Genomic DNA, 27,814 nt, shown 5'->3' with positions numbered 1-27,814 from the left:
TTACTTTTCTTGTATTCTAATAATAGGTACCTATGCCCTTATACAAAAATTCAAGTTCCGCACTCACAAAATATCTGATCTTCATACAAACTTTCAACCCCTTTCTCACCACCTTGGGGGATGAATTTTCAAAATTGTTTAAATTCGTTTTCATGTTTTTTAATTTAAAACCTTTTTTTTGCAAAAAGATCAAGTTCCTAGCTTAAAATTAAATTTACACCCCAAGACGAACTTTCATCCCCTTTTTAACCCCATAAGGGCTTGTATTTCCAAAAACGTTGCAATTACTTTTTTTTCTAATCGGCTATTATGTCTTTCTAAGAAGTTTCAAAGCATTTGTAATGGATTCAAACTTTGAACCCCATTATAACCCTGTTAGGGAATGAATTTTACAAAACACTGAAATTACTTTTATTGTATTCTAATAATATCCCCAAATACAAAGATTCAAGTCCCGCGCTCGAAAAAATGTTTGATATCCATACAAACTTTCAACCCCTTTTTCACCCCTTAGGGGATGAATTTTCAAAAACGCTGAAATGGTTTTCTTGTATTTTAATTTAATTCGTTTTTACAGTTTCAAGTTTCTAGCTTAAAATAAAATTTACACCCGAAGACGAACTTTCATCCCCTTTGTAACCTTACAATACAATACAATACAATACAATACTCTTTATTGCACACCTCACATACACGTAGTTTACAATAAATGGACAATAACATAAACAAAGACAGTAGAGGTAACAACAGGCGGTCTTATCGCTTAAGAGCGACCCCTTACCTAACCCTTAGGGGTTGAAATTCCAAAGACGTTGCAATTACTTTTTTGTAATCGGCTATTATGCCTTTCTAAGAAGTTTCAAAACCATTTGTAATGGATCCAACTTTCAAGCCCTTTTTTACCCTGTTAGGGGATGAATTTTACAAAACGCTGAAATTACTTTTCCTGTTTTCTAATAATATCCCTAAATAAAAAGATTCAAGCCCCACACTCGAAAAAATGTTTAATATCCATACAAACTTTCAACCCCTTTTTAACCACCTTAGGGGATGAATTTTCAAAAACGCTGAAATTAGTTTTCTTGTACTTTAATAATATATCTTTTTACGAAGTTTCAAATTCCTAGCTTAAAAGAAAACTTTAACCCCATATAAAACTTTCATCCCCTTTTTAACCCTGTTAGGGGATGAATTTTACAAAACGCTGAAATTACTTTTATTGCCTTCTAATAATATCCCTAAATACAAAGATTCAAGTCCACCACTCGAAAAAATGTTTGATATCCATACAAACTTTCAACCCCTTTTTCATCACCTTAGGGGATGAATTTTCAAAAACGCTGAAATTAGTTTTCTTGTATTTTAATAATATATCTTTTTACGAAGTTTCAAATTCCTAGCTTAAAAGAAAACTTTAACCCCATACAAACTTTCATCCCCTTTTTAACCCCCTTAGGGGTTAAATTTCTCAAAATCGCTTCTTATCTCTTGTACACTTTATATATGTAATCTGGTGTGCAAATTTCAACTTTCTGGCTTTTGTAGTTTCGGCTCTGCGTTGATGAATCAGTCAGTCAGTCAGTCAGGACACTTGCATTTATATATATAGATAGATAATGATAATAACGCTTCCACAGTTATTGGCCCTTTAATTTTATTTTAAAGCTGCAATCCAAAATCGGTCCGTGAATGTCAAAAACGTACAATTTTTAATATTAGGATGCGGTCCATTTAGATGAATCCATTGTAACGGCATCCATCTGGAAGGCTCGTCAGTGGCCTGCTTAAGACAGCAATGGCGACTTATTGATTGTACGTATAAGGGTCAGTTATTCCCACCTATAAGGGATTGAGACATGAAATCTTGCATTGTATCTAAACTCTAATCCAAAGGTAAGAAACCTTAGAAACCACCAGCTTTTATTATTTTCCGTAACTAGCCACCTGCACGTTTATAGATTTATTCGTGGTAACACAAGATAAATGGTGTTACGTGACCGTTTATTCCATCTCTCGTAACAACCATAAATACCTATAGAGAAGGATGTATTTTACTCTGCGCGGTCATAAAAAACTGGCACAGGTGATATATCGGAGTCTTTACCTACATCCAACTCTACATTTTGTTTAATAGGTAGCAAAAGCTGTCTTTTGCCGCTTCTAATTAACACCATTATAAAAGCTGTGAATTTAAGAATAAAAATTAACAAATAATAATATAGTTTTCACGGATTTCCCAGGTAAAACTTACGGTGGTGACATGTTTTCGTTCAGGACCGGCGTTAGTAACCCCGCCGAGATAAGGCTTCCACCAATCGGCGTCACGTTTAAAAATACGCATTTTTCAACGTGATGCCAGGCATCTGTAGTGAATGGGTTAAAATTAGGGATGTACCGACTAGTCGCCGACTAGTCGGGAAAGCCGACTATCCGGCCACATTTGTAGTCGGCGATTAGTCGGCGACTAGTCGGCAAAAATGGCCGATTAGTCGGCACTTTATTAGTGAAAGAAAAACAGAAAAAAGAAACCAACAGTCAATATTTACCATATGTTTTATGTCTATTTTACCAAAATGCCTATTATTCAGGGTGTGAAAACTTTTGTTCATAGAATTGACCGTTTGATCGTTATCGTATGGCGGTGGGCTTGTGTTTTCTCTACAGGTCGTTCTCAACTGATTCTCGTGTAATTTCATGGCCAAGTTCTATACTTAAAGGATTTTATTATAATTCAGTTTGTGTTTTTTTTAAATGGTGGAGCCATGGGGAATATTAATGTTATTGCAAAATTTAGAGACTTATAAACATGGCACGTTGCTCGTAAAGACGCTGACCACAAGGGATAGGTTCTTAACTAGCGACTACGTACGAGAAATAGAGCCTTGGAAATACCTCCTACAAGTTGTACCTACTAACGGTCTGCTCAGGATCGCGAAATAAAAGAAAGACAGAAATTGAACGAGGATTCTTGTGATAGGTCTTTGAACCTGTACATAGAGAACACCTTTTAGCCAAGCTAATATATGAATAGCGCAACCAAAAGAGCAAAACCATTGTTTTTCACCTGAACTTATACGAAACTAATGATCTGGCCGACTAGCCGACTAGTCGGCCGACTAATCGGCCATTCGAGTGCCGATTAGTCGGCTAGTCGGCTAGTCGGCCAAATCAATAGTCGGTACATCACTAGTTAAAATGCAATAAAGTACTAAATTTGATAAAGTTAGACAGTTTTGCCATCGGTGAAAAGCTTCGAGCAACACCGGCTTCCGACACGTCGGTGAAAAGTGTTTTGACTAAATAAAGTGTCTTGAAATAAGTCAATTTAAGTAAATTTATATAAATTAAGTAGGTTGGTAAATTATATTGAAATTTATTTTAAATAGAAACAAAAAAGGGGAACGCCAATTTTTTGGTATAGTGATATTTTTTGCCAAAAATGTTTTATTTTTTATAACATTACATTTATAATAACAATGTTCCATATTTCTTAGGTCAAAGTACAGTTTTGCCAGTGTGCTCGTACCTTGATGTCCCTGATATTCGTTACAGGATTTCATAGAGCTTTGTTATCCCTTGTTTACAGAACGAGCGCCGGCAATCTGGGGCTTGATTCGAGCTATTTTATGATTGGTCATGAAATAGCTGATTGAAAGACTTTTTCAAAGATATTACAAAAAAAAAACCCTATTCGTCTTGACGTGTTTATAACTGATCAATACTGTATTATTAGGCTACCGATGATATTGCCGCTTCCTTCTTAACTAACCTCACTGAGAGAAAAATCATCACCAGGAATTAAAAAACAGTTCTGTACTGGGGGAAAAAATGAAGTTTTAGTAATAATTATGGACGTTTCACTATTTCTGTAAAGTTTATTTATTTCTACAAACAGCTCAGTAATCCCAAATATAATTTCAACAAACAGATAATAGAAATTGCAAGAACTAATAGAAATTGCAAAAGTCAATTTGTTCCTATTAGTTAACTCTCCTTGTCCCCGGATTAAGTTTATTTTTGTAATTCTAAGTGTATTTTTGTTGTACTTTTCTCTCAGTGCACCATGTCATAAGTTGTCTATAAAAATAGTCGAATAAAGTGGCGCAGAGATTCCGGGTCCACGTTGCGTCTTTTGTCCTTTTCTTTCTCCATATGTCTCCAGAGGTTCCAATAGCTATAACGTTCCGTAACAATAGTTCGTTTATTAGACAGAACTTGAAAGAAGGAAAGCGATCTTTGTGTCTCTTTTAATTGAAAAACACTTTTTAAAAATCAGTAACTATTACTTATGAAAGCAGAATAATATAAATGATCATATTAGATTCATAATTGTTACATATTTGCCGTAACTTATTTTTAAAATGTGTTTTTTAATTAAAAGACACATCAAGATTGTTTACTTTATTTCTAATGTTAAAAAAAACGAACTATAATAGTGTTTGTCTAAGTTTGTGGGATTACTGTTCACACTAGATAGCCTCCATCATTGTACCATATGAGGGATTTAAACATGCTGTGTACCTATTTACACTTGGTTTGGATCTTGTGCTAGTTCCATATTATATAATAATATAATTATGTATGTTTTTCTTGATATTGTGCGATATCTGTTTAGTGTAGTTACAGTCGACGTTAAAATATCTTTACACTTTTGCACCTTAGTGACCTTACTCCTTTGTAATATGGCGAAAAAAGTAAACATATCTTTGACGTCGACTGTACGTAATACAATGAAATTAATAAAAATAAATCGAAGAGACAATAGGCCAGTAAGTGATTAAACATTTATTTAGCAGAATTTAGACCAAACACAAAAACATTTTAGGTATTCAAGATTTAAATAAAAAATAAACAATTGCCTTGCGCAGCGACTTTTACTGCCGACTGTACAACCAAGTGCTTACATGAGTTCATACTTGACTTGTTGAGCGCCTTAGTTACGGCAAAGTTTATGTTGTACTAAAGTGCATGCATTTTGGAGTAATAAAAAAGCAATTGCTGCAAGAAATTTTCATAAACTATTATCTATGCTGACAAGAAGAAATCTTCAAGGCGCCGGACCGCCTGAAACTTCAGCCATATAAAATATGAAGCGAGAAGGCTAAAATTAAAATCTCGTTCATTAGCACTGCACCAAGCATACTACAGTAGGAACGAAATCTTGCTAAATTATTTTTTTGTTAGCTTATGATATCGTAGGTACCCATCAATCTTATAAACTTATAATCCATAAGTATAGTTAAAGAATGGACGCTTGGCACCAAGAATTTCGTACATAACATAACATACCAATTTTGGAAAGCGTGATTTGACAATATTGAAATGTGTGATTACCGTTCCCACAAGCAGAGTTGAATGGCTATTAAGAAATAAAACCAAGGATCCATTTCGCAAACCATTTTATAGTATACGTAGATATGTACTATTTTGATTTGCGTATACACGAGAGTGACTTATAAATTAAAATTTGTTTTAGAAACTTTGGGGCATAAGACACTTTTCACATGACTTATACAGGGTGGAAAGGCACGACGATCCTTTCCGCAAAAGGGGGATTGTTTAGCCTAAGATCTATATTTTCTCCATAGAAACTATGTTAATATGGGTAACCGTTTCTAAATTATGGCCTATTAAACATCCATGCAAAAAACTACTTTGTTCTAACCCTAACAGGTGACAGATCAATGAACTTGTAAACAATCAGTATACGACAGGAAATTATGCTAATTTGTCGCCATCTAACCATTCTTAAGTCTGCTTACAACACGGTAAGAATCGTTGCAGGATTTTCGCTTTCTTAGTGATTCCACTTCTTCAATACTTGAATTAAGTAGTTATTACTGAGCCAGCTCATATATATTAGCTGAGCTCAGGCGTTTTATTGGGATGATATTTGTGGGTTGCAATGGCTACAACCATTTTAGAAGTTATACAAATCTCGTATTTAGTATCTTTGTATATGTTATTTTATTTATGTTATTTTATTTATGTTATTAAAAAGAGTCGAATTAGCTTCCAGGTCTTATTCCGCGAGTGAAGAAAATTTCATTAAGCACTGCAAAACCTAGTTGTATAATTTTGATAGTCCAGTTCCTGCAATCTACGCTGCCGCTTATAAAAGTTTTACTACTTCAGTATATTACTTTCCTTACAGCCTTACCCGTTACGTATTGCTTTATTGCTATCCTCTTATTGAAACAGACAATAAAACTTATTTTATTGCATCTTTGGTCACCAGAAAAAAGGTGGCACGTAAAAGTGTTACTACTGCCTCACAACTAAAGTAGGTAGCCTAGAGATATATAAATTTGATTAAAATGTGCTTACATAACTAGATGATGATGAGATAACTAGACTATAGGCATAGCGTGCTATAAGTTTTTTACGTTGATACTACTTCCTACTACTTAATCCATAAATTCATAAGATCTTTTATGTTCAAGAACTTTTATGGCGGCATTTCATCGCTTCGTAATTTGATATTAGGTATATTATGCGAATACCTAGTAGTCTCATCCTTAGAACTCTTATATAGAACACTCTTCCTTCTTTTCATGTCACACATTTTGGTGAATTACATGCCAATGTTTTCTATGGAACAGCTGATGTTTTTTCGCTATTTCGTGGTTAGTCCTATATTCAAAGTTGTTCAGTATCACCCACATATTAAATCTTTAGCGTATGGTAAAACATAACAATTACAGTCTGTCAAGCCATTTCCGTCAGTAGAAAGAACAGGCAACTTTAAAAAATGTAGGCGTCCCAGGATAGAAATTTTGGATGCCAGACCTTTATTCAATTATGACCCTTTCTAACACAAATGACAAAAATTGCGCTTAAGGACAAACGATTATCAACTGCTTGAAAGAGATGTATGAATATTCATATATCTCTGACAAGTGACAAGTCCTTGTTAATCGTTAAGTCGTCCTTAAGCGTGAATATTGTGTTCAAAATTTGCATTAAAAACAACATTAATTATCTGTTAATTATTGTTGGTAAGTACATATATTTACAATAAGTCTGACTTACCTGAGTACAACACAAATCAAAATTTTAATAAAATAATTTGATTTGTTCCGCAGTTCGATTTAGCATCGCAAGACAAAATCTGTCGGGTCCCTCGGGATCACGATGAATAACATGAATAAAAATGTGAGTTCAGCGCGCTATACATATTGCAAGTCTGAAAGTTCTATTCGTTATGTTACCGCCAAGAAGAATAGCAAATAAAGAGTTATCTGAGTCGGCCGACGGAGATAGACTGCCTAATAAATTACATCTCCAGAGTTGACTCCGTCGCGTCCGTTCCTTGTTAGTTTGTTTAGGTCTCTTTGAAGTTATACAGGACAGGATAATTGTGAGGGATGAAAGAGTAGGGTTAAAGGTTGCCTTTGTCAACATAAAGCATCAATTCAATAGGGGACAAATGTTCTGCTGCTACACGTGTTGGATGATTTCGCTTTATTATATAATATCATATCATATCATATGGTTTTGCGTATTGCACAAACTGCGGTCTTACACTGACAATTATCTACGCCGTAGTCCGTTGTAGGTATTGTTTTGTATTTGGCCTAAGCTTTAGTTTAGATTAAGCAACCATAAATGCCATCTATAAAATCAAGCCCCAATTAGATAGTTTATTTATGTTTTATCCTTTTCTTACAAATACATAAGTTAAAGTGACAGATTATGACTTATGAGGTTTACTACGGTATTTGATTATTAGTCAAATCAGTTTCTTTTTTCAAACTGTCAAAACTATTATTATATGAAACACTAGCAGGTTAAAGTTAAAGTTTAATCTGTTTATTTTCACTTAATAGGTTAGTTTTACAATCAATCTCAGTTACAATCTCTATATTTGGAGATTATTGTAGTAACGTCACGATCATATCACCTACTCTTTGAATACGGGTTATAAAATATATTTTTTGTCTATAAATAACTGCTGTCAACGTTTCTCTATTAATATTCTGGTGCTTAATTTTCATGCATGGTGTACCATAAAATAATTTATTTTAAATACAGTCAAATACCCTAATTGTTGGCGTATTATTATTACTGCATAGTGTTTTTAGCTAGATAAAATTTTCAATATCGTAAAAGCTGCGGTTTTAATTATACTAGGAGTTCGCTTCCAACTATGAACTCGCGATTAGCCTAAAACATACTATTGAAAAAGCTAGAGTCGGACCAAAAAAAGTGTCATTTATACGTCATAATTTTATAGAAGTTTGACGTTTAAAATAACACTTTCACTGCGTGGGCTATCAAATCCGCTGCAGATTATTCTTGGTCTGACTCTAGTCTTTAGACCACATAAAATAGAGTAGATTCAAAAATTAAGAAATACAAGATGGGGCCTTTTTTATAATTTTGACTAGGTACGGTTTTATGTTAAAGAGCGATTCGGATCCCCAGATATCAATATAATAAGGGGGAGGCCTATGTTCAGCACTGGACGTCTTATGGTTGAGATGATGATGATGATGAGATATCAATATTTGTCATGAATCATGTCATGATCAAACCTAAAATATGATATTCAAGATGGCGACCGTTTTTGTAATTTTCACTGCGGATTCAGATTCTTTCGGAGATATTAATTTTCATCATAATCAGCAGATGGATTTTCCCTATCACATTTGGTAGCAATACGCAGCAACGGAACTAAAATATAAAAATTAAATTATCAAAATTATTGGAATTTGAAAGAAGGGTACCTGTCCGAATAATGTGTAGTCGTAATAGGTAACCATTTTCAACCCAGCGGCTGAGAGCAGATTGATTAATTATTTTTAGCCACGGTAAATAACGCTTTCAAATATTTACGAAAAGCATTTCAAACACGCTCTTAATTGAAATTGAGGATTATATACAGGGTGGAAAGATAAGTCGGGCCCTGGAGGGAAAGTACCTTAAATCCTTAAGCTGGCTCGTTTTACTTAAAGGAGACATTCCTTTATTTTTAAAAAGAAACAAAACTGCATACTAAGATTTTCTAAAACTCGCATGCCTCGCCCGGGACTCGAACCAACTAAAAATTCCAAAAAATAAAAACCCGCAATTTTATTCTACTAGTCAATACAGTTAATGTCAATGATAACATTTCTCCAAGAATCATTAGGTCTTACACTCGTCTGTCGTACAACATATCCATAAAATCTAATATTTAGTACTTAAGATTTTTTAGACAAGCCAAATTGAAGAAAAACAGAAAAATACTTTGAATGCAGTTTTGTTTATTTTTAAAAATAAAGGAATGTCTCCTTTAAATAAAATGAGCCAGCTTAAGGATTTAAGTTAGTTTCCCTCCAGGGCCCGACTTATCTTTCCATCCTGTGTACCTCTATATCAATTAATACGTTATATAAAATGGGAGCTGATAGGTTCTTGCTTGATAATTTTGTTGTAATATTTATAATATAGTTGATAATCGAGTTCTAATGTGTAAGAAAAGTAGCAGAAATTTGCAAGTACTTCAATATTCTTTATTGGACCACAAAAGGAAACAAAATGGGAAACAGATTTACAATGTAAATAAAGGTAGCAACAAACATTCCTATCGGTTTAAGAAATCCCGTCCATACCACCTTAATAGGGTCCAGCAACATTGCACGGATGGTGTATTAGTGATACTTATTGGTACATGCATTCTGAAAATAGTTACATGATAAATGACTTAAGGGCGACCTTCCTATGTTACTGAAGCGCAAACTCGTTGACATATGTATTCTGCCTGTTCTAACCTACGGCGCTCAAACTTGGTCACTCACAGAGATTCAGAAGTCCAAACTGAAGGTTTGCCAACGCGCCATGGAGCGCAGTATTCTAGGTGTTAAACTAACTGATCACATAAGAAACAACACGCTGCGCTTCAAAACCCGCATTGCTGACGTAGGCGAGAAAACCGCTAGGCTCAAATGGGACTGGGCCGGTCACGTCTACCGCATGCATCCGGAGAGGTGGGCTAGCTTAGCCACCAAGTGGATGCCGGTAGAGGGACGTGGCCGCGGCAGGCCCAAACGGAGATGGCGAGATGACCTGGACAGCTTCCTGAACAACTGGCCGGAAGAAGCACCAAATCGGGAGTCGTGGAAATTAAGGGGAGAGGCCTTTGCCCAGCAGTGGGACACTGAAATAGGCTAGGAAAAAAAATGACTTAAGAATTTCTATTATACTTACATCAATTAAAAACTACTCATACGAATGGAGGAATCAGGTCCGATCAAATAGACCTGAGATTGAATGTAGGTACCTACTTGGACCGAACTGATAGTAAATTACACGTCACTAAAATGACTTATAATGCGCGCCTACATTTAAAATTAATCATGTTGCCATAAAACATTGTTGACATATTAAAAGGATTGGGTTAAGTTCCTTTTACGAATATTAGACCGTGTCTGAGGTCTCAAGTGATCCAGTGAAATATTATAAGAGATATATTTTTGTTTACTTTTACATGGTCTTCAGTAGGTAAGTACCTATCTACTGAATAATTCATACGAGTCAAACTGGATATTCGAAAAATCTTATCAACGGTAGAACCCTAAAAATGGGTGATTGATGAGCATATTATTGACAGTTTACTAATTACAGTTTAACTTTGATTAATTGACGTAGATGCTCTCTCATTTATTCTGATCATGATTAACGAAATTGAAAATTCCCGCAGTATTAACTATGTGAAGACGGCTACGTTGTGACGGTATTTTTATTGTTTATTGTAATATAATGCAGAATCAAATTTATTATTGGTTTCCGCTTGAGGCTGACTCGAGAAGGCGGATTTCTACTCACCAATCCGATCCCAAGCTAATACCAATACATTAAGCTTACAACTGAAAATTATCACCCCTCAGTTTTCGAATCATCTTCCTACTTATTGTTACGGTTCATTGATTCATGCCATCAAAGGGTTTTTCTGTGAAAAGCTTATTAAAACACGAACTCAATTATTTTGAAGTATTTACTGACCCGCAATGGAGCTCTCTTTTCCTATCCTAGGGGAATACCAGTATGAAAAACACCATTGCAAATGCACTCTACTTATATTTTGCATTCCACTAACAATTAAAAATATATGTAGGTGTATTCAGGCGAAATAAAAACTGGGAAATCCCAGGAAGGAAAATCAATAATTCCAGGTCCCGTTGCGAGCCCTAGAGCAGCATTCAAACTTTAAAAATCTTAACTGTGTTTAATATTGATTTGGCATGCATAGATTATACAGGCATACCTATTTACATTAAAAATATAATCAGATTAGGATTACCATAAGTCTAGGGACGTCGACCGGGCCAATGGTCTATTTTTTGCTTTTTTAAAATACTTCGAACAGCTTAAACCGTCCACCCGTGTCCCCGCCCACATGATTGTGTCTAATTGGCTACGATATATAGGTAACTTTAAAAAAAATAAGTTGTATGAGAATTGAGAGGTATGTTAGACTAGTGTATATTGTATAATTCCTAATAATGGGAGGATTGCAACCATTTTAGGCAATGTTGAGCAGTTTCTATTCTGCTAAAGATGTAGTTACTCGTAACATCTTTTACCAATTAGCCTTCCACAGAACTCAACTGTATTGAAAACCAAAAATGCTTGTCAAGAGTTGGTAGTATCTAAAACTTACCTGTCGTTTCCACTGTTGTTATGATATCCAATGTGAAATAAACTTTACCGTGTAGATAATAGGGTCGAATTAACCATGTGTACGAGCTCTAGGTATCCCAAGCAGCTGAAATGCTACTTTACACACGAGCTGCTCTAAGGCCTTCAAAGTGCATTTCCTATTCCCAGATAGGGACTTCATTGAGAACTCAAAATTTGATACCAATGTAATACAAACTTAATAAGAATCATTGCGTCGCGCTTATACACACATATTATGCGTTCTAGAGCGAACGAACGCACTTGGCCAGTAAATTTTCAATATAATTTTGATTCATGAAATACACCTACTGGTCCGTGTAAAGTGAGGATATGAAACATATTTAATGTTATTATGTACTATAAGCATGCATTAAGAGATGCAACACATTTTGTATTTAAGTATATCAGGTGCATGTCGAATTTGATTAAAAGCTAAGTAAGAACAGTATTTGGGACGGAGTACCTAAATACCCCGGCCAAATCCATGTCGGATCATGCATAATGGAGAGATCCGGTTCTTTACATGATATGAATAAAACGGGTTGTGGGAGCAAATGTTAGAATAGTGTTTTTTGTGTTTTTCCACTTTTTATGAAGCGCCCCACTTAAAACACATTTCGCGATTGTCTCATTCTACCTGCATTTTGAATCCAGATAATTTAATACGTTGTACAAAAATTGGTTCTAGCTAAACTTGTACAGCGGAACATTGAGCGCACCGCACTTGGTACCTTACTTCTGAACTGCATAACAAGTGTGCATTCAGTAAAAACATTTGCACAGAAAACAAAGAGAGTGCAACTCTGCTCGCCCGCCGTTGTTATTGGTCAGACCGCCAAAGCAACATGTTATTCAACTCCCTAGACAAGGGCGTGCGACTGTGCGAGCTGATCCCTGACGACTATATAAGATCCCTCACTGACGCGTTGTTATTGTGGTCGTTAAGGTCACTTTACACTGGATTTTCTGAATACGCGAGTCGCCCGTACTCGGACAACCAATGGGAAATACGGAAACACACCGTCAGGATTCATCTAAGTGTAAAATTTTAAATTAGAGCATGTTAGGTTGTTTCGAAATTGTGTTTCTGTATCTTATTAGACTCTTCAGATATCGCTCTCGCACATTCGAGCAGTAGAGAGGCAAATAAACGATCAAAGTGTTTCTCGGTTAATATCCCTGTAGAGGCTCTATAGCGAAAAGCTAAACTTCAATTTTCGTTTTTCACGGTAGGCCTTCTGGTATAGCTTAATATCTAGCAGTTATCTAAGGAACGCACACATCTAATACGCCCGTAGATACCATAAGAGATCGTGTAAAATCTACACGTGCTATCCCCCATAGAGTACATTAAATATGTATAAACAGCCCACGTTTTCAATTCAAGCGATGCCTAGCGCAGTTCGAACTGTTTCTATGAACGGTAGTTATACGAAGTATGTATAACTACCATTCATACACACTTCGTATGCATTATGTGTAGGTATATTATAGCATCTGCTTACATTTATTTAATTTAACAATGGAACGGTAATTTCAATATAGGTAGGTATATTTTAATTCGAGATCGGACTTATTGTTTTTAAGAAGACAAAATATTATTATGTACAATTATCAATCTTGTATAAAAATATTTGTATACCTACATTGGCATTGATTTATATTTATTTAAGGTGGATATGCGCAGGTAAATTTTTATATTTATTATAAGAATGCACTCGCGAACATTTGAAATATTGATTTTTAAGTTTAATTAATATCGATTTTTTCGTTTCAAGTTGACAAAATTATTATCAATTTTAAATTATGACGCACAAATTAATTAATGTTATTGACCAATTGAAGCCAATTGGAAAATATAAAGACATTAGAAACGCAATCAATATGTCAATATAACTGTGTTTTATTTTAAGAAGTGTTTTAATAAGTCGTTGAAGGTAGTATCTACATGCTATAAGGGCTTTGCGGCTCCGTGCGATGCACCCGGGGCGTCGTGACCCGTGACTGCGACTATCTATAACGTATATTCACCACAGCAAAGCCATGCCAGTGTAACGTGCTATTAATAGTTAATGTCATCTAGTGTGTTGTGATTAATTAGCTTGTTGCATTATGGACGTGCAGGTATTCTTGTTTAGTTCATGCATGCACCTATTCAATGGCCAATTCAACTCAAATGGCCTGGTAGTTATATTTAAAAAGATGACTTTCTAATTTCTTAATGGTTTTGGCTGTTCTGTAGGAGATAGTTAATAACTAAATAATTATGATTTAACTGTAATTAAATTGTCTTTGAAACCTCAAATTTATTTCAAATCCTTTCCAGTTGAAGTGAACAGATGTTTGCTTCGAAAGTTATGTTATTTCCTTGGTCCAGCCTGTGCCGAGAATTCTAAATGTGGTGAGCGCATTTCAAGTCGATTTGCTATACTTAAATAGAGCTGTGTTCGTCTGTACTTGTGTACTGTGTAGCTTGTATTATATGTATATTTCAAAATTTTTGTCATAAAGGGCCTGGCCGGAATGCCATAATAAAATCGCCCCTGGCTGGAAATCAAATTAAAATGGAATCATCTTATGACTCGCTTCAAGTAAATAATAAAAAATATATAAAAACATGAAGAGACAAAATTCAAAAAACGTTAGGACTCTACTCTCCTTATTTTATACATACCTAATGTACTTATCTTAAATACACGTACTTATAACATATCCGAATAACAAGTCAATCGATAACGTAGTACATAAAAATAAAAACTGATATTTATCACTGACTTTTAGGTAAGTACTTTTCTTTCAGAGGGTAACTAATACTGATAGAAACACGACATTCTAACAAACCCAAATACAATTAGGTATGGTATGGTAACATAATATTGCTTTGTCATCCAGCATAAACCTATGAATGCCTATGAGTCTCGGCTGAATCGAATAATGGGAAAAAGTGGGATAATTTTATTTAGCTTGCTAGAATTGACTCGACCATACATACAAACATTGCAAGTTAAATAAAAGCTTGTAGAAATGTCTATTCGGTTGGTTACAATACAAGCGCGGCCGTGAAAAGATCCCGAGAGATAGTAGTGATTTAAAAAAAATATACACACATGGACAAACGGTGCGATTCGGGAAATGAATTACTAGATATGATAGATATGAATAGTAAAGATATTATCTTGAATTGTCAAGTTAAAGATACGTTCCAAAAGTAAACATAAAGCTCGCTGTCAGACCAACGCCTTCTGAAATTCTAAATTCTAAGAAACTAAAATAGTTTCCGTTGGATTAAATATGCAGGTAGAAACGTTGCCCGCCTGGGGAAATATTTCAGAGTGCTAATGAAGGGTCGGTGTTACAAATGCATTTCCGTCAAACGAGCCTTTTAGGCGGGACAGGCGTGTTTCTGTTTTGACGGGATGACGGCCCATCATTAGACTAACGGCTGTGGAATACTAAATAGAGCACAGTACGGATTGTTTTAGTTCATTGATTCAGTAACGAGTCATAAATTACCATCGAAAAAAATTCAAAATCTAAGTGCCTTATGATGGTGCAGCTTGGATAAAGATAAAGATAAAAATCAATTTATTCAAGTAGTAGAAGTAGTTAAAATGCTTTAATATCGGCAATTTTCCTCCACAGGTCGCTTTTTGACCGATTCTCGTGACATATTGTGAGCATTCAGTTTAGATTTTAGGTAATTTTCAAGTTGGGTTCGAGTGTACCGGCACACAATGTTAGGTAGGTACTTAATACCGGCCATGTAACATTTTTGATATTTTTTTTCTTTTCAGATGTAATATAAATACATGCTATTGTTTAAAGAACTGAGATAATTGCTTGTAATAAATGAGGTGTGAATTTAAAAACTGCCCTTTTATCCAGCTAGTTCACGGATTATTTATTGAGTACCCTCAATACAGTCCGGCCAACAAAGCACGATCAACAAGACATTTTCCATAGCGATGTGCATAACACTAGAAGAACCTACTTACCAGTTTTAATATGCGAAGCCAACGAGTCCGACTTTTCAGTCGACGAGCTTTTCACCTGTAATACAATTACTATCCCGTAGAGGTGATGTTTACTTCCCGAGCTTTATAGTCTTTTACTAATCTTCTCAACACTGTTTGTGTTGGTTTCGATCTGCTTTTCCATGGTAATGGAGCGCATGAAACTGTTTTAAATTGACCTGCATTAGCAAAACCCTAGTCACATGGCAGCGCCCCGGGTTAAATTAGTCTGTTCTGTATTAGCAAGGATTTTGAAACGTAACCTAGCTAGGAGAATGTTGTTTAGTCATTATGCCATATATATATGAAACTATCATCTGCCACGCGCCTTTCCTTGTTGATAAATCAATACATTTTTATTAAACCTTGATTTTTTACCACGTCGACCAGAGTAGAAAAACAGCAATCGAGTAGCGAAATCATTATGAAAGCGTTTAATTATAAGTTATTTTGGTATTTTAATTTATTGAAGCTTTTAATAGAAGGTACCCTGTCCGCCGCAAGCCATTATGTATTAAAAACCGGTTGAGTTTACTGAAAATATAAAGAAAATCTATATTTTTGATTCACTCTTCGCTCTACAGCGGGTAATGTTTTATTCACGAAATAACACTGGCCTTTGTGTTACTTGGTACAAGCTCAAATAAATTATTAAGGACAAGGTAATCACTCCGTTTGCCAAGAGAGGACTATCTGCCATGTGAAAAAAACGTCTGTCAACGACGGGAAATGTATAATGCATTATTTATGACTTTACACGAGACTAAGTGTAGACTTACATACGTAGTGTATTGTGCCAAAGCAAAACGTCATAATGTCGAGAGTTGTGTGGTCGTTACAAACGGTCGAGTTCAGCTTAGCGTTGCAGCGAAGCGGGGACTGTTACAAATTTAACACTTTCCGGATAGCTTTATAGAACATTTTAACTGCAGCGTACCGGGCGACGACGGCGAGTTGTGGTGTTATTCTATTACCCGGCATAGTCAAGTCCTACGCTGGTAAACCAGAGTATTATTTAATACGCATAGGTACTACTTCTTCACACCAGATACAACGAGCAGTTGGTTAGGTTTAGTATGCCTAAAAATTTTGTGAGGTTGCGTGTCGCAGCCAGGATGTACTGTTTGCAATTAATGCATGCGTTTCTATTGGCACAATATTTTACTTAAGCACATTCCCGTATGGCCTTACTGGTTCGCCTGAGCGATTGTCTTGCCTGAGTTCTGTATGAGTGCAAGCAAGCGTTCACGTTAAGATCCTTAACTATGCGTAATAGAAAATGACATTTAAATTATGCTGGTTCAGCTGATGTGAACGCTCCTCTGCACTAGTAAGCGATGGGTATACGGTCCTGGAGGGTCGCCGCTCGCGACCCCACGCCACTCTGCACTCGATGCCTCGACACTTCAGGCTGTTAATTCATTGTCGAGATACGAGGGCTCCAGCATTTTATATCACGGGGCTTTGACTAATATTTTCAATAGCTAACTTATAAAATGCGTGGACCGTAACAAACTTTTCTTACAATTACAACCCATTTAAACGATACATGTTAGCGCAATATTCTAGACTTTCATGGATGCATTTCGTTCCAACCAAATGTCATATCTCTAATTATAGTACATTATTGTCGAGGCTCGGAAGTAGCTACTTGCAGGCTGAGGATTCGGTTTAAACGGACGACCTTGGGAGTCCGTTTAATTGAATCCGAAGCCAGCAAGTAGCCTTCCAGCCGAGTCATATATAGTGCTTTTCTCAAAAATGGTGCAAGAAACATAAATATCATAGAAATATTTTACAAAAGCAACGTTCTTACGTATATATCTTCACAGAGAAAAAGCCCTTGCCGCCTTTTTATTTTTTTTAATAAAAAAATAGAAGTGTATTTTTCTGCCGAAAATACGCCAAACTATTTGAGACAGCTAAATAGTCGCGGTACTAATCATCTGTTTGGCTGTTTAATGGGCCTGTGCCTTCATTTGATATGGCCAATTGAACTTTTAAAAAGTTTGGAACTCGACATATAATGGAATTTGTATGCAACATTGCAGTCCCAAAATCGAGACTGCAATGTTTTTAACTTTTTAATTTTTGACTGACCATAAACTCCGCGCTTCGCGACCTATTTTTTAGACGGCAAAGTCGACTTTGCCGTCCATTTTTGAGAAAAGTATATTAAAGCTTTTTTATGATATTTTCTTTTTTTTTGTCATTAATTACGCGGACCGATTTATTAATTTACAGCATGGTCTTACCCGCGATACCTAACCGAGATTTAATGTATGCAAGAGAGAACTAGACTCAGTTTCTTTTTTTTTGCCAAACAATGAACAGCTATATAAAATAAATGAATTGACTAGGTACTCAAGTCACCCTTGAATCTAAATGTTACTTTTCTAACCTTGCTGTTTTATGATAAGATATTCCTGATATTTAATTTCTCGTAGAAAACTCTTAGTTTTAAAGAGTTTGCAAAATGTAGCAAGGGTTGTCTGACTCAATGCTCTGTAGCTCGGCGCCTTGAACTTTATTTAATTTCCTGATTGCGCAAACGAAAACTAGAGAGAAACGAACCGCATACCCGCACCCGCAGCCGACTAATGTTGTTTGAACTTTACAAACTGCAAACTTGTATTTAGACACCTTTATTTGTGTATCTGCCGCCATGACGCCTGACAATATTTCTGTTATATTCCCGACATCCCCACACGTCCTGACCCTTTGAGGTGAATGTTTATTTAGTTAACGCGCCAATTCGATAGGTCGGCAAAGTTTTCTTTAGGGAACATTTCCAAGGCGATATTTTTTCTAGATTTACGAGTATTTTAGATAAAGCAAAAGAATAAAACGGAAAACCAATTGGCAATAACGTTTGAGAATTTACTACTTTTAATTTACTTCCCGATGTCTATTATGTGCATATACGTTTTGTTTTAGATTGTAAGGTTGACATGTATTTTCAAGACATTAATTGTACATGACGGTTTAATGCAAAAAAAACTATTTTGATTTACTACTGACTAGGAATAATGAATATAAGAATTCGTCATTCATTTTGTAATAATATTCATTATTTTTCTTCAATACGTTACCTTCGTCGTTAGTTAATTCCACTCTAATAGAAATGTTGACTTAAATTAATTTCATTTCGTTCTATTCCGCGTCCACAGGCGTCCACCGTTCTCTTTGTAAAAGTGCCATCGAATGAAAGCTATCTACAAAGAGCTCGCTCACATTCACGTATACGGTTACCAGATACAATTGAGAAAAAATAAGAAAAGATGAATGATTTTTGCACCTTCGTATAATAAATCCTGACTCTGCTCCTTTGCGCGATTATGTCCATCCTTATACAAACTGAAACTAATAGTCGTAAATAATTGGGAAAATCCTTTAAAAAAACTTCAAAAAGGAGGTTGATGCTTTTAAGATTTGGCTGGGTACCGACTTCAAACGTTACCGATAACGATAAACGTTAGCAGATATAAAAAGGATTATATTTTATTTTATTATTTTTGAAGCCGGTTTTATTTAACATTTACCTACTTCATCTAACTCCTACTTTTACTTCATCAAATGGGACTTTTTTAATGAAAATGCTTGTTATTCAGTCGAAAATACAAGAGTACATAGCCCGCCAGTACATATTTGTATGAATACCCACACAACAAGGATAAAACGTGTAACCTGGTAACACCCTGTAAACAAGAATATATGTATAGTGATTTAGTAGATTTTGTTCTTCTTTGCTTTCTCTCCAAAAAGATTTTACTTTTTCAGTGAATACTCTACTGGTAACTGGAAACGGAAAACAAAAGTTGAATTCTATAAATTCAAACGTAAATAAGAATATTTATTTGTTTAGTTAAGGTGAGAGTCAATTTCCGACAGCAGCTGCATTACTGTCCCGTCATCACTACAGGTACAGCGGCCTGGCCTGAATGCTGTCGGTATTACTGTCAATTTCCATGCTAAAATGACCATCGAGCATTCGCCGTTTTTAAATTTATCGAACTGCTGGGTGAAAACCCATGCATTATATAATGTGCCCATGCTTTCACCATACGGCTATTCAACAATTATTATCAGAAAGTTTCTGAATCGAACGGCAGATTGATAAAAACTACCCACTAACACTTTTAGCACTACCAGGATTTAACTATGTACATACACCTATAATGTGGCTTAAAAGACAAATAAAATAACGTAATTTTAAATAATATATAACATCGGAGACGTCTATTTATATTCTACGCATTTAAGCATTTTACAACTTTGACCTCTCTTCATCACTGTCTCATAAAACGTCGACGTTTATTAAAACCATCATTTGCGCAATGGAGTATTTTTTATGACTAGCTTCTTCGTGTTGTAGTAATTATAAAATTAACTTATATAAAGGAATGTTTTTGCTGCTATTCGTCATGGTTTGATTGTAACATTTTTTGGATTAACAATTAATTATTGTGAACATGGCTCGTTTAGAATATTAACTCATGCTTGTTTTGTAATTTTCATCACGCTAATAAAAATAATACAATACAATACAAATCAAATACTCTTTATTGCACACCTCAGTACAGAAAACAATATAATGGCAGCAACTCAAGGAGAGGTGAACAACAGGCGGTCTTATCGTTAAAAAGCGATTTCTTCCAGGCAACCTTAGCCGCCGGCAACCGGAATTCAACAAATTATCTACACATTAACATCCCCTGTGCATGTAGAGATTTATTTGTAAACTACCACAAGACTAAACCTAATCTACCTAACCTGAACTAACATTTGGTGCCCGCTTTATAAAATTAAATAACTAGATAAATAGGTAATAGTTTCTGGAAAACTTGAAACATGGTAAAATGGATTAGCATCACAGATATTAAATTTTATAAGCATTTGTTTATGAACGAAAAAAAAGATTGTTATACAAACACTTAACAAACTTATTTCATTGTGTTCTTGAGTACTTTTTCAATTTCTTCTTTTTCATGTTGAGATCTACTCGCAGAGCTAAACTTTTGGAAAGTATATCTGACTTTTTGAAGTTCATAAAATAACGTATAGGTTCGCACACGATCGCTTACGCGCATATTTTATCATGGAATATTATCCTTAAACTTGTGTATTAAAAAAAGGCCGAAAATATTTTTTCCTTTATGATTAAGTACCTTAATTCGATTATATTCATTACAGTTGACTTGGTCTGGTGAACTCGCTAGCGCATGTTTGTTTTGTAACTTTTAAATTTGCCATCTTTGCATTCAGTGATTTAGCACAAACATGTGAAGAAATGTTTACACGTGATTTAAAACAGGCGGTGGATTAAATACACGTACTTTTACGTTACGTAGCTTTGAAGACAAATCCTCATAATTCATTGATTTTCCCCACATTAAATTTCTGAAATGTATATCAACTTACCTCTAGATTGCATTTAGTAGGTACTGTAAAAGGTGGCATTATTTTTACAGTATTTCAGTAGATAGTAGTCCAGCACACTTGCTCATGACTGTCATTGAAATGAATGAAATTTTATTTTGTCAACACAAAGTTCAAATTAGAATGGAACAGGAGACCTATTTATAGGTCTGTGAGCGGCTTGAGGTTAAGTCATGAGGAAAACTATAACCTCATTGTGAATTTTAATTCAAATTTCGAACTACCGGTAGCGTTAACATTGACACTTGCGTCATACTCATGCTTGTCTGCCTTGCTTTTGATGATCATTTAAAACTTGTCTTTCTGTTTTTCCAAAAATGGTTCAAGCTTTCTGAGCAAGTCTCCCGGACTCCGCCTGCCTAAATATATACTTCATAAGTATTTAAAATTACTATACTATTTTTATAATTAGTAGAATAATTTCTACAAGCTTATTTCCTGAAAATTCTAATGATATTGTTCAATAAACAAGAATGATCGAACACGTACATAAAATAGACAATTCATTTGTAAAAGTTTAAAAGCATAAAGTTTGTAATCGATAGCAGAGCTGAGTTTCTCCTTCTGTTCCAGTACATGTACATACTTATGTGAGTGCTGTCTCGAAACTTTCAACATTCCAAACTCTGTATTTGGAGATTCAGTGCGAACTGGTGGAGCCAAATTTACAGGGTATTTACAGCATGTGTCTTAGTTTGAACAAGCGTTGTAAATGTTAGGTATTTGTCACCTACGTTTTAGTAGGTACAAGAATGGCTTCGTTTTCGTTTAGTTTCGATACTTCTTTTCATAAATAATGAGGAATGATTGATTTGTTGAGTACCTACAATAATATTTATAAACTGCTGATATGATAGAGGTGGGAACGCGACGTAACGAGTTATGAAACTGCGATGAAACGTTCTTTGAAGATTAAAGTTACCGCTATGCAAAGTTTGCTGCTGAAAATTTCTTCACTGTCGCCTATAGCGGTGTTAAATCAACGTCTTTTGTATTTCTTCCTTTGAAATAGATTTTACAATCCGTAGCCAGTTGCCATGCAAATCCGAGCCGTTCACAGGCTTCGAATGGATTCGGCTGACTTCCTCAGATAAGTAACTTTTAGTTATATAACGTTATAGAAGTCTTTTAGATGCTCAACTTACTTTATCCGTTCTCTTACTTATACGGTCGGTCACGATTTCACGAATAGGCTTTGTATAACTTCTTAAATCGCATGTTTTCCTCGCTAAGTTTTGGTGTCTGGAGGCGTATATCACTTCACTAAGTCTTGTACACCTTATAGAACAAAGTCTCCCGCCGCGCCGCGTCTGTCTGTTTGTGTGTTTTTAAGGATCAGTTGTTTTAAAGTTGCCTTATGACATAAAAGGCACGTCGTGTGGCGTTTATTTATATCGTCCGCGAAACAATATACCTATAGTAAAATGGAGGTGTCTTAAAGAATTCTATCACAAACCCCGATGCCTTTCCAGTTGCCAACAACTTCGAATACCCTGAACTTCGGTTCAACGTTCAACGGAGAGTATAATTTAAGTTGTCAGTATTCGTTACGAAATCTATCGAGACGGTTAAGACTCGGTGGAAATTACTAATGGCCTTCAAACTTACTTTATGACTTGTTAGGTGGTTGAGTCTAACTTTCTCTATTTCAGTATTAATTAGGTGATCGCCTAACTTTCGCAAATTTTAATACATCGTGGTATGTAAGAATATTGGCAGTTTAGTTGCCTGACGAAGTTGTAAAATTAAAGTTCACTCTTCTATATTAGTGCGACAGTGACAGTTGCATTTCGATCGCTACGGAGCGTAAGCGATTGGCATGTTGGCTACGCGGCCAGGTCGGGATTTGATCATTAAATCGTACAGAGGTCAAGAGAACTTCAAATATTGACGCACATGTTAACGCAACAATACAATGCAATGCGTCAATGTTAAATAGTAACCCATCTGAAATACCGATACTTTTTAAAGTGGTATTTAGACCATAACTGCTATTTAGACCATAAAATTATGGTATTTTGTTACGTTAATTAATTTTTTCTTTCACATTACATGCTCGAACATTAAAAGCGATTAAGACACTAGCTGGGGCACGGGTTCAAAAGTTTGAATACTCCTAGAGGACGTAATAAGAGAACTAGATAAGGAAGCGATAAGTTGCCTGGCAACGCTCCAGCGTCCGTACACTCGTAATTAACCAGAACCGCTGTCCAGCCATGCCATCGCCGCCGCGCCGCCAACGCCAACCATTCATGTCAACTAAGTCATCATTATTCATTATAGTACATCAATTGGAACGCAGGGCGTTGATAACGTGCTGATGAGACGATAATATGTTGAGAGGATTTTGCGGTTGTGAAGCTTGTTTTAGATCCATACAAGGCACTATTTCGCCAATGTTCGGATGCTTCCCTAGCGAGTTTCAACGCGATATTTTTTGAGATTTTCTGCTAAAGTGCCCTTGGTTTATCCAATGTAGAAACTACCAATCTTAATAAGTAATAATATACGTAATGTACGTCCTTTAGTATCCTTATAAATGTTTAGTTTATTATTAACGACCGGTGTTTGTACTCATGAAAGGATAATGTCAAACGAACGGGAAACAATTGGAACACCCCCGAATCCGGAATCCCTAATACTCAGCGTACACGATAGAGTTCATTACACAGAGGTAGTTAACAAAGCAGCAAGTTGCGAGCGAGACTACCGCTGCCTTATTGCCAACAACATGTGGCAAACACATTGGCCTGTTTAATCAAGCTATTGCTTTGCAAATTCCATAAGCCAAGTTTAGTTTTGTCACGTACACGCACACATGGATGGGAGAATATTACGTGCAACCTGATCTAAGGAAGGCGTAAAATAATTGTCGCGAAATTGCGGTGCGAAGTTATCGCAAACAGTTCGTAAGCTGGCAGCGCTCCAGCGGCGTCCGCGCCCTCTTTATTAACTAAGAACTGAACGTCCGGCCGCTGCCCCGGCCCCTGTGTCGGTCGCGCCGGTGCACAACTGACCAACAAGTTATCCCGCGATATTTTGGTAGCCCTGATAAATTTTAATGGCTTCCAAATAAATTTATAACTATACGTTCCAATTTTAATATTTATAATTATTCAAACAAGGTTTGCTCAATTTAATCAAACCGAAAGTTGCATTGCAACCCTAGAGGCAGATGATAAATCACTGTATTGACAGTTTATTGCCAGGTTTATCTTTATCTACGTCAACTCTATGCATCTTGGGACGTTCTAAATAGCATGATCTGTTTGTGATAATGATAACCTATTTATAGAATATAGGCCAAGCAATAAGAAGTTATAGAGGGAAATGCTAGGAACACAATTTTTGACTACGTAACTTTGTTTGGACTAGTTAGGAGGTGAACATATCAAAAGTCCCCGGCCGTAGCCCCGGTGCTGGGGGGTAGAGGGGGGAAAGAAGGTCTAATTTTTCGGTTTTTCACTTATATCTTGGAATTTTTGCGTCTTAGCGACATGACTACTAAGCAGTGTTGGCATCAATCTGAACTAAATCAATCCGGATTGATCAATCGAATTGACGCATCAATCCGAATTGATCAATCCGGATTGATCAATTCGAATTGATTAAATTCAGATTGACGCGTCAATCCGATTGAATCAATCGGAATTAACGCATCAATCCTCAATTCGGATTAAATCAATTCTCAATCTAGATTAACCATAGTCCCTAAGATTACTTTTCAAAGGTGTCCTTTTTTGGGACTTACTTACTGGACTTCAAGTCGATATCTGAGGTTCCCAGAGGTTCGAAAACATGTTCCTGATGACAGTATTGACAGATGTCCCTTTTTGGGACATTTTTCGAAATTGGCCGATTACGTTCATATTCGTAATCGATGTCGACCATAGGTCCCGAAAGACGTCCCTTCCATTTCGGGACATTTTTTTAAATTATTCGTTGGCACTTTAAAACGATATCTGAGATTTCCAAAGGTTCACATGGTAGGTAACAAGTTTCCGACGGCAATACAGACGTAGTTTCCTTTTTTTCTTGACATTTATGGGACATTTCTTAAAATTAACCGATTGCGTTCAAAATCGATATCTGAGGTGCCCAAAGGTTTCGAAACATGTTTCTGACGGCAATACCGAGAAATGACTTCTTACCTACGCTAAGGTTCCGAATCATGTTTCCGACGGTAATATTCCGAGATGCCCTGTTTTGGGACATTTTGGGACATTTCTTGAAACCAACCGATTGCGTTCAAAATTTATAACCAACCAACGGCACCTTTGGGCACCTCAGATATCTGAGGTGCCCAAAGGTTGCCCAAAACAATGATTTATTTTTATTGAATGCCTACCGAGTCTTACAGTAAGTATCGGGATATCCCCCGGTATTCACTGTAATAGTGGCAAGGCTTTATATATTGAACTTTACTTGTTATTATGGATATTATTTATTCATTTATCTCACAATAACAATCTGTCATAAAAACATAACAAGCATCAAATGAAATCGAAGGGAGCCCGAAATATGATATTTTTTTATTGATTTAGACATAATTATAATATCGTATAGAAGTTATCTTACAGATGTATTCTCATAATTATTTTTTATTAATCTTGCACACGAAAATAACAAAGTGAAATTTTTAAACCCACATAACATTGTTCTAGAATAAAAAAATGTACCTATAGATATTCAATGTTAACCTTTACGACAAATAATAGTTGGTAAATGTTACTTACCGTAAGAACAACTGCGATGTCCAATCCTCAAAGTCACGCCAAGTTAATCGTATGAAACAGTCCAGAAGTAAATCCAAAAGTCCGTATACAAACCAACGCCAAAAGAAAATCCACAGTCCAATTTAAAACAAACACACACCAACAAATAACAAGGGTTGAAGACCGAATGTCTTATCTCTACTGGACTCAAACTGGACACCACTAGAACAATAAAAAGATTAGAATCATGCTATCTCTTTCGCACTCGTACGTTTTAAGAACGCATCTTGTTATCAGCAGGGTTGCGTAATGCAGGTAGTAAAGTAAGTACGCGGCTAAAGTGTAGAATCTAAATATTGCCGTTGAAACCATGTTTTGCACCTCAGATATCGATTTTGAATGCAAGCAGTCACTTTCAAAGAATGTCTCTAAAATGTCCCAAAACAGGACACCTTTCAATATTGCAGTTGAAAAGATGTTTAGAAACCTCTGGTTACCTCAGACATCGATTTTAAACGCAATCGGGTAATTTCTAGAAATGTCCCAAAAAAGGGCATCTCTCAATATTTCCCTCGGAAACAAGTTTCGAAACCTTTGGGCACCTCAGATATCGATTTTGAACGCTATTGGTTAATTTCAAGGAAAGTCCCGAAAATGTTCCAAGAAGGACATACTTCATATTGCCGTCGGAAACATGTTTCGGAACCTTTGGTAAACTCGGACACCGCTTTTGAACGTATTTGGCTAGTTTCGAAAAATGGCCTAAATAAAAAGGACATTAGGTAGGTACATACAAAGTAATCGTCAATCCGAATTGACGATTGAGGATTGAGGATTGACCGATCTATTCGAATTAATGATTAGTAACCGTCAATCCTCAATCAGTAGATTTAGAATTAGTTTCGTCAATCGTCAATTCGGATTGATCGGTCAATCCTCAATCGTCAATCGTCAATTCGAATTGATTTTTTGCCAACACTGCTACTAAGACAAATCAAAAGCTGATAAAATTTGTTACAAGTTTTATTCAGTCAAGTTTTTCGATATCTTGAATAGTTTTAAGATATCCGCTCTTGAAAGTTTATTTAGGGCTTTCAATTTTATCTTGATATCTACATTAGTGAAGCTGCTAGGCCGTGTTTGGTATCATTTTCGTATAAATCGGGAGTGCTGAATTCAGTTTTGGTATCACATTGACACCATTCCTAAGAAAAAACATATAAACTTTAAACAAATACCTTTTTTTTAAATTCCTCTTCACGCTTAAACCGCTCAACCGATTTAATTGAAATTTGGTATACAGATATTTCGAGTCCCAAGACAGGACATAAGATACTTTTTATCTCAATAATCATCCTTTAAAGTTGTAAAATGGAGTATGGGGGGAATTCAACTTCGTCGACGAAACTGAATTCCTGAGGTTAATACTGCCCAAGGTAAGGTTTGAAGTCATGTTATATCACTTTCATCTAAATCACAGATGTATTCCGTCCTAAATTTCATCTAAACCGGTTCAGCGGTTATTGACTACCCATACAAACTTCCACCCCACTTTTCACACCCTTAAAAGATGCTTTTGGTTATAAAAACTATCCTATGTCGTGTGTCGAGATTTAAACTATTTCTATACCAAATTTCAACGAAATTGGTTCAGCGGTTTAAGCGTGAAGAGGGATTTAAAAAAATATTTATTTTTAAATTTTGGTTTTACTTCGGAATGGTGTCAATGTGATACCATAAATGAATTCAGCACCCCCGATTTATACGAAAATGATACCAAACATGGCCTAACAGCTTCACTGACGTAGATATCAAGATAAAATTAAAATCCCTAAATAAACTTTCAAGAGCGGGTATCTCAAAAACTATTCATGATATCGAAAAACTTGACAGGATAAAACTTGTAACTAATTTTATCAGCTTTCGGTTTGTCTTAGTAGTCATGTCTCTAAGACGCAAAGTTTCCAAGATATCAATGAAAAA

The sequence above is a fragment of the Cydia fagiglandana genome, chromosome 9 (assembly GCF_963556715.1).
Source record: "Cydia fagiglandana chromosome 9, ilCydFagi1.1, whole genome shotgun sequence".
NCBI lineage: Eukaryota > Metazoa > Arthropoda > Insecta > Lepidoptera > Tortricidae > Cydia > Cydia fagiglandana.
The sequence above is the reverse complement of the archived record's forward strand: the minus strand, read 5'-3'. Positions refer to the sequence as shown.